General features: G+C 41.8%; 1 protein-coding gene across 1 annotated transcript in view; it reads right to left on the bottom strand.

Moving 5' to 3' along the window:
- Nucleotides 1–14,415, bottom strand: part of pcdh15b (protocadherin-related 15b) — a 219,146-nt gene that overhangs the window by 189,908 nt on the left and 14,823 nt on the right. Inside the window, exon 2 of the mRNA XM_052478256.1 lies at nucleotides 2,715–2,773. The gene's annotated coding sequence lies outside the window, so the exon portion shown is untranslated. The remainder of the gene's footprint in view (nucleotides 1–2,714; nucleotides 2,774–14,415) is intronic.

Raw genomic sequence — 14,415 nt, 5'->3', positions numbered from 1 at the left:
CAGGGAACTTTCACTAATATAACTAATTACAAGTGAAGTGGAAGGACACCCAAGGTCCCCCATTACAAGGCAGCAGCACCTCTATAAATGCAGTGGTGGCAGCTGACAGATTTTGTGGATTTTTTTAAGCAATATATTTACGACCTGCTTACTTAGACACCTTTACGGCCCCACTCAATCTAAATGGCAAAGCCCATCAATTCACCATGAATATTAATGCGTGTTAAAAAGGAGCAATCTAGATCGTTTTATGTTGTATACCAGCCCTGCCCACACTGTATAGAATGGTGCAGTGAACAGCTCAGAGCACAGTACTATTCCTCCCATAGCTAGTATCTAAATCTTCCGTGAACTTTGACCCTGTGAAGGGTTAGATAGGGCTCACGGTGGTGGTTGGTCTGTGCTAATGTTATATCTTTTTTTCTATGTTTTCAGAATATACAGTGGGGAGAACAAGTATTCGACACACTGCCGATTTTCCAGTGACATAAGTATTTGATACATCAGAAAAGCAGAACTTAATATTTGGTACAGAAACCTTTGTTCGCAATTACAAAGATCATACGTTTCCTGTAGTTCTTGACCAGGTTTGCACACACCTTGCAGCAAGGACTTTGGCCCACTCCTCCATACAGACCTTCTCCAGATCCTTCAGGTTTCGGGGCTGTCGCTGGGCAATATGGACTTTCGGCTCCCTCCAACGATTTTCTATTGGGTTCATGTCTGGAGACTGGCTAGGCCACTCCAGGACCTTGAGATGCTTCTTACGGAGCCCCTCCTTAGTTTCTCTGGCTGTGTGTTTCGGGTCATTGTCATGCTCGAAGACCCAGCCACGACCCATCTTCAATGCTCTTACTGGGGGAAAGAGGTTGTTGGCCAAGATCTCGCGATACATGGCGCCATCCATCCTCCCCTCAATACGGTGCAGTCGTTCTGTCCCCTTTGCAGAAAAGCATTCCCAAAGAATGCTCTTTCCTCCTCCATGCTTCACGGTTGGGATGGTGTTCTTGGGGTTGTACTCATCCTTCTTCTTCCTCCAAACACGGCGAATGGAGTTTAAACCAAAAAGCTCTATTTTTGTCTCATCAGACCACATGACCTTCTCCCATTCCTCCTCTGGATCATCCAGATGGTCATTGGAAAACTTCAGACGGACCTGGACATGTGCTGGCTTGAGCAGGGGGACCTTACGTGCGCTGCAAGATTTTAATCCATGACAGCGTAGTGTGTTACTAATGGTTTTCTTTGAGACTGTGGTCCCAGCTCTCTTCAGGTCATTGACCAGGTCCTGCCATGTAGTTCTGGACTGATTCCTCACCTTCCTCATGATCATTGATGCCCCACAAGGTGAGATCTTGCATGGAGCCCCAGACCGAGGGTGATTGACCGTCATCTTGAACTTCTTCCATTTTCTAATAATTGCGCCAACAGTTGTTGCCTTCTCACCAAGCTGCTTGCCTATTGTCCTGTAGCCCATCCCAGCCTTGTGCAAGTCTACAATTTTATCCCTGATGTCCTTACATAGCTCTCTGGTCTTGGCCATTGTGGAGAGGTTGGAGTCTGTTTGATCGAGTGTGTGGACAGGTGTCTTTTATACAGGTAACGAGTTCAAACAGGTGCAGTTTATATAGGTAATGAGTGGAGAACAGGAGTGCTTCTTAAAGAAAAACGAACAGGTCTGTGAGAGCCGGAATTCTTACTGGTTGGTAGGTGATCACATACTTATGTCATGCAATAAAATGCAAATTAATTACTTAAAAATCATACAATGGATTTTTAGATTCCGTCTCTCACAGTTGAAGTGTACCTATGATAACAATTACAGACCTCTACATGCTTTGTAAGTAGGAAAACCTGCATAATCGGCAGTGTATCAAATTCTTGTTCTCCCCACTGTACCTGTATGTGTGTTTTCAGTATATCTTCCCAGAACATGAGTTTTCAGGATACCGTCTACATCATGTTCATAGGCGTTTCCGTGACACTTGAGCATTCAATTAAAGGCCTTTTCACACTACATTGTACTTAGCCAGAGGCTAGACTGGCCCTAGGCTAGCTTAGTCTGTGTTCACACAAGCATTTGTTAACCCTGGGCTAAGTTTAGCACTGGGCAAAAAATGCACACTTGTATGCCACAGATATAAGCAATACGACATCATTAACACAGGTCCAGCAAAGTGCTCTGAGCGCTCCAAACCGCCAGAGAAGTAGAGGTGGTCTGCTGTTGTACTATATCTGAATTCACCCTCTCCTCAACGGCCCTTCTTTCAGTCCACTTGTCTCATGCCTGGTCACCCGCCTTCACCTTTCAAGGTCACTTGTCCTCTGTGATGAGGGACGAACCTATCACTCCATTTTCTTTCACAGGGAAAACAGGTTGGTGCTGGATCAAATCAAATGGGTGCTGGATGTCTATTATTTCTGACAATTGAAGACTTAACATATAGCTAGTAGACAGATTCTGAGAGGCCTGGCTCTTGATTCGCTCCACCAGTGGTCACATACAAGGATTTAAAAAATATGATACAAAAAACATAACATTTTGCGATAAACAATGAGACATCCTGGATGAGTTCAAACAATGACATTGGGTGGTGGAAGAATTTCCAAAATCCTGGTAAAAAAAAATATATATAAAAAAGGTTGGGGACCCCTGGCAAGGCTGGCATCAAGAATGATATTCAGATGGTAAAACAAGGAAGATCAAGACTTACCTAGGTTGTTTCTTCTTGATCAAAAAGCATGTCTTTCCTCTTAGGCACAATGCCAGCACCTGCAAGAGAGAAGTATATTACATTTACATTACATTACATTTAAGTCATTTAGCAAACGCTCTTATCCAGAGCGACTTACAAATTGGTGCATTCACCTTATGACATCCAGTGGAACAGCCACTTTACAATAGTGCATCTAAATCTTTTAAGGGGGGGGAGGGGGGGGTGAGAAGGATTACTTTATCCTATCCTAGGTATTCCTTAATATATATATTATGTATATTATGGTTTTGAGCAACATTTTAATGAAAAGGTTCTCTGTCGATTTGAATAGGTTCACAGATGATTCAAAAAATTAAAAATAATAATAATATTGTTCAGAATTCTGAGCTACAAATAATCCTGCAACAAATGGAAATGTGCATTTTTATGTGGATTATAATTAATGGTCCATTTTTGTGGGGGTTGATACATTTTTTGCAAGTGAATCAAGTTTCAAATTTCAATGTGGAAATTACAAACAGCTTTTTTAAACTGCAAATACACTACACATTTTAAAATTCCTTGCATTGCAGGAACATTCTCCTGCACCAGGCTGATCAAATTAAGACCCTACATCTGTAGTGATGGCTGGTTCGAGGATTGTTGGTTGAGTGATGCTCAATGTGTTTGTTAACCAAACATCTAGAGGCCAAAACTGACAGCTGATTAAAAGCTCTGTATGCATTCTCTTATGTGAAGACAACGTCCTATAGATAAAGACAAACATACAAGTTCCATGGATGAAGACAATCATTGCCGTTTTGAACATTACAGGGTAATGTCACCCATGACAACCGCCTCAACCGTCCCAAGCAATGATTGATGAGAAATGTGACTTTTCACTGTTTTCTCAAAGGTCACACCTCCATCCTATTAAGAAGGATATATCTTTTATGCCAGAAGAAATGAGCGGGAAAGCAGCTGACAACGATGGGCATTGGGCAACAATTTCTCCTCCCCTTCAGGGTTAATGCCTGCTGTGGGGAGATAATGAAGAATTATAGGCTGTATGAACCTGAAACTCATGTTTGCCTCAGTTTTAATTAGCTGTCAAGCACTGTGTTTATACAGGCAGCCTAACTCATATCTTTTTTTATAAAAGATATATATTTTTAAAAACCTTTAACTGGGCAAGTCAGTTAAAAACAAACTCTTATTTACAATGACGGCCTACACAGGCCAAACCCTAACAACGCTGGGCCAATTGTGCGTCGCCCTGAGACTCCAAATCACGTCCGGTTGTGGTACAGCCTGAGAAGCAGTGCCTTCGAACGCAGCACCACTCGGGAGCTAATTGTCCCATTTACCAATCACATCGGATCTTTTCAGAGCTGATCTGTATGGTCAAAAGGACAATTAGTGAAAAAAAAGATCAGAATTGGGTAGGGCTGGGTGGTATACCATATTTTATGATATAATGGTATTGATGCATGGACCGGTTTGGGTTTTTACTTTACCTTCTATAATGGTATTTGATCGTTTGGTTTGTTATATGGAATACGCTGTGTGTAACATGGATTTTTATAGTTTACCTCGCTACTTGAGTCATCTCTCTCCGCTCGATCTCGCACAATGCTGCTTTCCACACAGACCTAGCACCACTCCCTGTCACTCAAGGAGTGCATTTGTTGTTCCTCGACCAGAGACACTTGTGTTGTCTGCATGGTCAATGTAGCGCATGCAACAATGTTGATGACAACAATACTTTTCTTCTTAATATAAACCCACTAGCGTTCTATGATAACACTAGTCTTTTGTGTTTCTTACATCTGCAAACAGTTAGTTTGTCTTTTCTTAGCAAGTTGGGCCTAAAGCTTGTTAGCCGCTAATGCTAATTGCTAGTAAGCTGGCTAGCTAGCTAATAAATGTACTGAGAGAGAGCAAACATAATTAGCTATACAGCCTCATAATACCAGTGATGGTGTAGACCTAAATCAGCATGTTGTTTGTGCAACAGTATCTTCTAAATCAAAGAGGAATATACGAAGCATGAATATGTAGCTAAGAGAAAATATTCAATGTAGCCAAACATTATAGGGTTCCCTAGGAGACACTTGTCAACACTTTGGTTCCTACCCTGTCACAACTCCTCCCTGGCAACACTGCATTCAAAGTGCTCACTATTATATTCCAACTATAGAATTTGAATAATCATTCTATTTCCATGATTCCAACTGTTCACCCAAGTGTTTTGCTCTAAATCACAAGTCAAATCGCAACTGCAACATTTAGTTCAAAATAAGGTCCAGGTTGTTTGCCCAAATCGTGCGACACTACGTGGCAGTGTGGAAATGATCGCAAATTAGTGCAAGAAATGCAGAAATGTATGAAAATGCTGAATAGTATTTGTGGTTGGGGTTTGATTGACCAGTATAAAACAATCAGAATGGAGAAAAGGCCATTGAAATCACTTAGAATGTATCCGTTGTCACTTTAGGGTTATGCACTACTCATGAAGCAAATTTAGGACTTTTATTATTAAAAAACATCAAATATCATCAAATACCATCCATTTTTAAACATTTTAAATACCCTGATATGATATGTGTAAACACAGGCAATGAGTGGCAGCTGGAACCGAAACATAAGTCAGAAAGGGGGAGACATTTGGGCTGGGTAGATACGTGTACTGTAGATATTAATGACAATACATATTTTATTTTCATGACACGCTTGGCTTTAGTCTTAAGTTAGCGTGGGGATATGCTAGACATCTCATCTCATTGATTAACTCCAATTGGAAAGCCACAGATATCACTGGGATCTCATTTGGAGCTCATTTTACTACAGTACAATAAACAAAAGCTACAGTGTACAGATCATTATAACAGGAGCTGGCAAAATCATAAAACATTCACATACAGTGCCTTCAGAAAGCATTCACAGCCCTTGACTTTTTCCACATTTTCTTGTGTTACAGCCTGAATTGAAAATGTATTAAATTGAAAAATGTTGTCACTAGCCTACACATACATCATAATTCCAAATTGGAATTGTCTTTTTTGAAATGTTTACAAATTAATTAAACATGAGAAGCTGAAATGTCTTGAGTCATTATGTATTCAACCCCTAAATAAGCCTAAATTAGTTCAGGAGGGAAGAGTTGCTTAACAAGTCACAAAATAAGTTGCATGGGCTGACTGTGTGTGCAATAATAGTCATTAAATAATTATGTTAAACACTATCTCATCTCTGTACACCACACAAACAATTATCTGTAAGGTCCCTCAGTCGAGCAGTCCAGGGAGGTTTTCCAATGCCTTGCAAAGGAAGGGCACCTATTGCTAGACGGGTAAACCTTTTAAAAAGCAGACATTGAATATCATGGCGCATGGTGCAGTTACCGATTACACTTTAGATGGTGTATCAACACACTCAGTCACTACAAAGACACAGGTGTCCTTCCTAACTCAGTTGTCCGAAAGGAAGGAAACTGGTCAGGGATTTCACCATGAGGCCAATGTTGACCTTAAAACAGTTACAGGGTTTAATGGGTGTGATAGGAGAAAACTGCAACAAGGCACTAAAGTAATGCTGCAAAAACCGTGGTAAAGCAATTAACTTTTTGTCCTGAATACAAAGTGTTATATTTGAGGCAAATTCAAGGACTAGGGAGTTTTCAGGATGAAAGGGAAATGGAATGGAGCTAAGCAGAGGCAAAATCCTAGAGGAAAATGTTGTTCAGTCTGCTTTCCACCAGACACTGGGAGATTAATTCACCTTTCAGCAGGACAATAACCTAAAACACAAGGCCAAATCTACACTGGAGTTGCTTACCAAGAAGACAGTGCATGTTCCAATTTGACAGAGCTTGAAGGATTTTGAAAAGAATAATGGGCAAATGGTGCACAATCCAGGTTTGGAAAGCTCTTAGAAGACTCACAGCTGTAATCGCTGCCAAAGGTGCTTCCACAAAGTATTGACTCAGGGGTGTGAATAATTATGTAAATGAGATATTTCTGTATTTCATTTTCAATACATTTGCGAAAATATCTTGTCGTTATGTGGTATTTATTGTGTGTAGATGGCTGAGGAAAAACATATATTGAATCCATTTTGAATTCAGGCTGTAACACAACAAAATGTGTAATAAGTCAGGGGGTATGAATACCTTCTGAAGGCCCTCTACACCGGATAGGTGCAGTGAAATGTGTTGTTTTACAGGGTCAGACATAGTAGTATGTCGCCCCTGGAGCAAATCAGGGCAAGAGCCTTGCTCAAGAGCATATCGATAGAGGGTTCAAATACCCGAGCCGACAAGGTGAACAAACAACTTTTCGGTTACTGGCCAAACACTCGGCAACCTGCTGCCCATTATTTGGGGTCAAGATTTCAAGGTCATAGCTAATCTTCCACATGTTACTATATAAAAGTGTGGACAAGTCCTGTCCCAGCATATGCATGACATCATCAACCCTCTGAGACAAGACCACTCTTAACCGAACAAGATAAGCAATAACGCAATCCAGATATTAAACCAAACATTAGATTCTCTTGACTACTTCCCCTCTATGACATTTGCAGACATTAACAATATAGTTTAAAACTGACTGGGACATACAATTCTAATAATTTGACTCAAATGAGAAGGGGGAAATCAATGATCAATTTAAAGGTTAAGCCTTCTTAGCTTTCTTGCAGGGGCATAATTCTATTGATCTGTCTCTGTTTATATGGAGACCTGATAGTCGGGACGACAGAGACCTAATCTTTCATACTCATCTACAACACAGAGTTAACCATTAAGCAGTACAGGGACCAATAGAAACATTGTATTGTCAAAGTGCAACTAATTCTCTACAAACAACTTCGACAATGCATGGGCTTTCACCTCAGAACAAGTCATTCAACATGCCACCTTGTTGTCATCCATCATCAGCCAATTGTTAACACTTCTAATATTCGGGCCTACATTTTGCTCATCTTCACCTTTTTGGGGAACAAACCTATTTAAAAGCTACAACACTTATACCAAAACTCTCAATTCTTCATTTCTGGAAAGATACCTTCTACTTTTAGACTGTGAGCGAACAAAATTGAACTGAGCGTGCGAAAAACTTGCTCATCCTTCAAAAAGACAACAGCAATCTCCCCCTCTCTCTGGAGACTGCAGTCATTCATCTAACGTGCACCATGGGCCCTTCACTTTGTGTTCTGCTACCATCTCCCTTCGACTACTCAACAAGACTGAGCTAATACCAACACCACAGTCTACATAATGCCATTCAGCCTTCTGAGGCATGAGCTGACTGTTTTCTTTTTATACTAAAAAGTGTAAATACGTCACATGGCAACCATTCAAAATGTAAAGGCTTTTAATAGCAGTCTTACTAAACTCGCCAAAAAAAGAAACGTCCTCTCACCTGTCAACTGCGTTTATTTTCAGCAAACTTAGCATGTGTAAATAGTTGTATGAATATAAGATTTAACAGACATAAATTGAACAAGTTCAAAATCAAAAGTAACAGTCCGAATCTGGTGTGGCCACCAGCTGCATTAAATACTGCAGTGCATCTCCTCCTCATGGACTGCACCAGATTTGACAGTTCTTGCTGTGAGATGTTCTCACTCTTCCTCCAAGGCACTTGCAAGTTCCCAGACTTCTGGGGGGGAATAGCACTAGTCCTCACCCTTCTATACAACAGGTCCCAGATGTGCTCAATGGGATCCGGGCCCTTTGCTGACCATGGTAGAACACTGACATTCCTGTTTTGCATGAAATCACGCACAGAACGAGCAGTATGGCTGGTGGCATTGTCAAGCTGGGGGTCCATGTCAGGATGAGCCCGCAGGAAGGGTACCACATGAGGGAGGAGGATGTCTTCCGTGTAAAGCACAGCGGTGAGATTGCCTGCAATGACAACAAGCTCAGTCCGATGATGCTGTGACACACCGCCCCAGACCATGACAGACCCTCCACCTCCAAATTGATCCCGCTCCAGAGCGACTCGTCAGTGAAGAGCACTTTTTGCCAGTCCTGTCTGATCCAGCGACGGTGGGATTGTGCCCATAGGCGACATTGTTGCTGGTGATTTCTGGTGAAGACCATGCCTACAAGCCCTCAGTCCAGCCTCTGTCAGCCTATTGCGGACAGTCTGAGCACTGATGGAGGGATTGTGCGTTCCTGGTGTAACTCAGGCAGTTGTTGTTACCATCCTGTACCTGTCCCGCAGGTGTGATGTTCGGATGTACCAATCCTGTGCAGGTGTTGTTACACGTGGTCTGCCACTGTGAGGACGGTCAGCTGTCCGTCCTGTCTCCTTGTAGCGCTGTCTTAGGCATCTCACAGTATGGACGTCGCAATTTATTGCCCTGGCCACATCTACAGTGCTCATGCCTCCTTGCAGCTTGCCTAAAGGCACGTTCACGCAGATGAGCAGGGACCCTGTGCATCTTTCTTTTGGTGTTTTTCAGAGTCAGTAGAAAGGCCTCTTTAGTGTCCGACATTTTCATAACCGTGACCTTAATTGCCTGACGTCTGTAAGCTGTTAGTGTCTTAATAACCGTTCCACAGGTGCATGTTCATTAATTGTTTATGGATCATTGAACAAGCATGGGAAACAGTGTCTGAACCCGTTACAATGAAGATCTGTGAAGTTATTTGGATTTTTTAGGAATTATCTTTGAAAGACAAGGTCCTGAAAAAGGAATGTTTCTTTTTTTTTGCTGAATTTACATATTTAGTACAGATCAAAATCGCTCTTCATGGTCCAAGTGCGTGGTTACTATAGATGGAAGATATAAAAGGGGCAGTAGCTGGCTTCTGAAAACAAAAAGTCAACTGACGATTTGACAGGTGTGTGGTTGGTGTGTTACAGAGTACTGAGTGAATTTACACTAAAATATAAAACTGCCTCCTGTGGCACATGGACCACCTACTTTTTGACCGTCACTGAAAATAAAACTTGAATTGGCAAAGTTATGTGCTTTCTCAAAATGTCTCAATAGGTTTTCAAAAAAGAGCAGAGATTCCCACTATGAGCCACACCAACTGAGTTGAAGTGAACTCTTGGATTCCACCAAAGTGCATCTCCACACTTACTCCCAATATAACTAACATGAAAATACATTTGTTTATTTTTTCAGATGGAGGGGGGGAAAAAATGCTATTACATTCTAGGGGGGATTATATGTAGGTTTCTTAGGGCAGAAAATCATGTTGTGGCATTACCCAGTGCACTCGGAGAAGATACTGCAATGAAGTGTTGCAGACTGGTTCCCATTCAGGGGAAATCAAGCGTTACCAGCAATTCACAGATCAAAAGGAGGAAGTCGCTGGAGGTTCTCTGTAAATAAGAAAAGCCTTCACATCCAGCATGAGTACTTGTCCTTAGATATATCTGATTAATGAAACCAATTACATGGTGTTTGCCTAGCTTCTGCTCTGATCTACATAGCCTGATTGACAGCTACCTGTCTTGTGGTTCTAAATCAGAAAGCTGGGGAACAGACAAGGGCCAATAATGAGGGACCTTATGAGAAGCACCTGATATGGAGTAGGTGCACATTCATACGGGAAAACGTTTTTATATTTATTTACTTATTTATTTAACTTTAATGAGTTCAAGTCCAACTAAATAGAATAAGAAAATGCCCTGTTAATTTCAGAATACTTATTTTTAAGCAGAGTGATCGTATGTTTGTTAACTGAAATAATGTAGTACATCTGCAGTTTTACAACAGCATAACAATTCTGAAGGTGTTATACCACTTAATTGTAATTGAGACGGTATTATATTCCGAGACAATGTATTGATTGAGATAACTGCTTTCAGAATGTTTCACATTCAGACAAAGGCGATGAGATTCTAAAACAATATTCTACTCCCTTCGTTGTCAGCTTGACCTCGTTTCCTTGTGATATACAGACAGTACCACTGTGGGACTCAAAGTTGCCCTTCAGAAGTGCAAAGACAGAGATATATCTTCAATTGCGGGTCATGATTCATCGAGTGGTCGTCATTCATGCTGCTTTCCGCTGGGACTTTGCAGACCCACTGCCGAGGTGCAAAGCCAGATAAGTTACTGATGACCCCGGAGATAAAGCATCCTCATCTCAACAAAACAACTTTCTAAAAGAGGGTGATTATATTTTCCTTCTTGCTGATACAGATAGCTCTATTTAACATAGAAGTGTATGCAACTTATAAATGGCATAGACACATGCTTTAAAATAACAGATAACAGTAAAGCAAAGATCGGGGTAATTATGTAAAGCAACAATATCCAAAAAAGGTCTACTGTTTGGTTCTGATATCGACTCTCAACGGCTCATGCTGGAGGCAATATTTTCCTATCCAATACAAGGTCCTAAGCTTGGCAAACTATGGGAACTCGACTTATTATTTATCTCCTCTGATTGACAGTGCATGTTTACACTGAGCAGAGGACAGTGTTTGTGTAGATGACTGCCGGGCCTTTTTTCGCTGAATATTGGAATACTTTCACTCCAGGCAGCACAGTATCATCCTCCACAGAAGCATGGCCAAAGATACTAGTCTCGGAAACGGGGACATGAGGGATTGTCTTGGCAACTTTGAAAAAAAATCTTCCAGGGACAGTGCTCTTCCAACAGACAACTCTCCCAATAAATCACAAATTTGGCCAGGTGAGGCTTAAAAATGTGAGCAGGAACTGTGCTCTTGAAAAAGGAATCCCCTCAAAAACATGGACAGAGGACACAATTTCAGACGCAGGTAGTTCAACTAATTATAGCCACAGCCATTCAGTGGGTGAAAGCTTGTAACACCAATGTTAGTTGTCATGGCTCATGCAAACTACTCAAACAAGCTAAATACACTCAATGTGGGGATATGTACATCAGGGCACAAACGGATAAGCCAGATTTTGCTCATCCAGTTCCACCTATGCCAACCGATGCTTTGTGTCTGTGCAGACGTGCATGTCGGAACATTGTTAACGTGGGAGGCAAGCCGTCTGTCGATAGAGACTACAAAGACAACGAACCATTAAATGGTTCAAATAATAGAAGGCTGGGTCCATTCTGAAAATGTTTCACATTCCAAGAAACGAAAACTGCTTTCTCTCCAGGTTGCTATGGCAGATGTATATATTCTCGCCGAGACAGAGTGAATGTGCTTCGTTCATAGCCTATAGTTGCGTTTCTATGTCTACCTGATCAATTCTAACAATCGCACACAAAAAGGATGAAGTAAAAGTGATGACATCATGTCCAACCACATGTTGCTGTATACCAATTTGTAAGCCGCTCTGGATAAGAGCGTCTGCTCAATGACTTAAATGTAAAATGTAAATGTACAGACAGACCCCTAAAAACACAGAAATCTAACAAACAACACTTCAAAGTTCGCGTGATTCCAGGTTGCAACGACAAGGAGGCACAGTAATACATATTTTTCCCCAAAAATAAAGGACTAAATCCAGGAATTTATTTATTTTATTATTTTTTTATTTTTTTTATTTCACCTTTATTTAACCAGGTAGGCTAGTTGAGAACAAGTTCTCATTTGCAACTGCGACCTGGCCAAGATAAAGCATAGCAGTGTGAACAGACACACAGAGTTACACATGGAGTAAACAATTAACAAGTCAATAACACAGTAGAAAAAAAGGGGAGTCTATATACAATGTGTGCAAAAGGCATGAGGTAGGCGAATAATTACAATTTTGCAGATTAGCACTGGAGTGATAAATGATCAGATGGTCATGTACAGTTAGAGATATTAGTGTGCAAAAGAGCAGAAAAGTAAATAAATAAAAACAGTATAAAAACAGTATGGGAATGAGGTAGGTGAAAATGGGTGGGCTATTTACCAATAGACTATGTACAGCAGCAGCGATCGGTTATTTGCTCAGATAGCTGATGTTTGAAGTTGGTGAGGGAGATAAAAGTCTCCAACTTCAGCGATTTTTGCAATTCGTTCCAGTCACAAGAAAATGTGACATCTCTTGTTTTATCAATGGAGGGTAAAGATGACATCAAATTCTGTGTGTGTGTTCATGTCAGACGGTTAGGAGTGGATCTGCAGTAGCAGTGCTGTACACACAGCAGACTATAAAACAAAGCCAGTCTAACATTGTCAAGCTAGCTTGTCACCTCACTTAGCACAGTCAACTTCTCTGTCGAGTTATAAACGCTAGCCATTTGTGAGACGAGGGGGAGTTCCAAGCACTGAATTGGCCCATCATTTCCAGCCAGTGACAAATAATGTATGGTATTATTTTAACTTCCTTTGTCACACTTATGCCAGGCCTGTCATAGCGTTTCATACGTCATTTGCGGTGTTCAAACAAGCATGTATCCTATTTAGGTTGAATAAAATCAGCCGGTGCACTTCCCGGTGGACTGTACTAACGCACACGGGTCAGTCGGTGCACCTCCCGATGGACTGTACTAACGCACACGGGTCAGTCGGTGCATCTCCCGATGGAATGTACTAACGCACACGGGTCAGTCGGTGCACCTCCCGATGGAATGTACTAACGCACACGGGTCAGTCGGTGCACCTCCCGATGGAATGTACTAACGCACAAGGGTCAGTCGGTGCACCTCCCGATGGAATGTACTAACGCACACGGGTCAGTCGGTGCACTTCCCGATGGACTGTACTAACGCACACGGGTCAGTCGGTGCATCTCCCGATGGAATGTACTAACGCGCACGGGTCAGTCGGTGCACCTCCCGATGGAATGTACTAACGCACACGGGTCAGTCGGTGCACCTCCCGATGGAATGTACTAACGCACACAGGTCAGTCGGTGCACCTCCCGATGGAATGTACTAACGCACACGGGTCAGTCGGTGCACCTCCCGATGGAATGTACTAACGCACACAGGTCAGTCGGTGCACTTCCCGATGGAATGTACTAACGCACACAGGTCAGTCAGTGCATCTCCCGATGGAATGTACTAACGCACACGGGTCAGTCGGTGCATCTCCCGATGGAATGTACTAACGCACACGGGTCAGTCGGTGCATCTCCCGATGGAATGTACTAACGCACAAAGGTCAGTCGGTGCATCTCCCGATGGAATGTACTAACGCACACGGGTCAGTCAATGCACGCTCATCATACTACTCCAGAGGTCTTTATGCTCAAAGCCTTGGAACTTGAACTACCGACAATGTTGTTTTTGTCAATTAACATGTCACTCAAGAGAAGGAGGAGAGCTAAAGTCTATGAGCAGACCTGTGCTTTAAAAATGTTTTTTTTTTTATGTAATCTTATTTTCTTGCACTGAAAGTGCTGTGAGATACGACTGAATTGTTCTTAGCAACGGAATTGTTCTTAGCAACTGAATTGTTACCATGCTGAGGACGTCCCTCGAGGACCACTAAATAAGAGAGGGTGGTGGAATATCTCCCTTCTGACTAATGATGGCGCACAGCAATCCCAGGGCAATAAAAAGGAGGGCCTTATTTTCGAAAATGTGATGCAACGAGGACAAAGAAAGGAGGACACAGCCCAGTAGTTTATAGTGAGTAATTACCAAACAAATCATGTTCAATAGTAACCTTCATGTGCCCAAGGAGTACCACAGGCTGATGAAACATTACATAGGGGGAGTTTCTCTCTCTATAGATGAATTCAACCGTATGTTAATATTCTTAAATAAACATCTCTATAACCAGTGGGATGAGGACAGATTCCCAGAGGGCAAGGATCTAATGCTATT

Source organism: Oncorhynchus keta, chromosome 24 (assembly GCF_023373465.1).
Source record: "Oncorhynchus keta strain PuntledgeMale-10-30-2019 chromosome 24, Oket_V2, whole genome shotgun sequence".
NCBI classification, from domain to species: domain Eukaryota; kingdom Metazoa; phylum Chordata; class Actinopteri; order Salmoniformes; family Salmonidae; genus Oncorhynchus; species Oncorhynchus keta.
The sequence above is the reverse complement of the archived record's forward strand: the minus strand, read 5'-3'. Positions and strand labels throughout refer to the sequence as shown.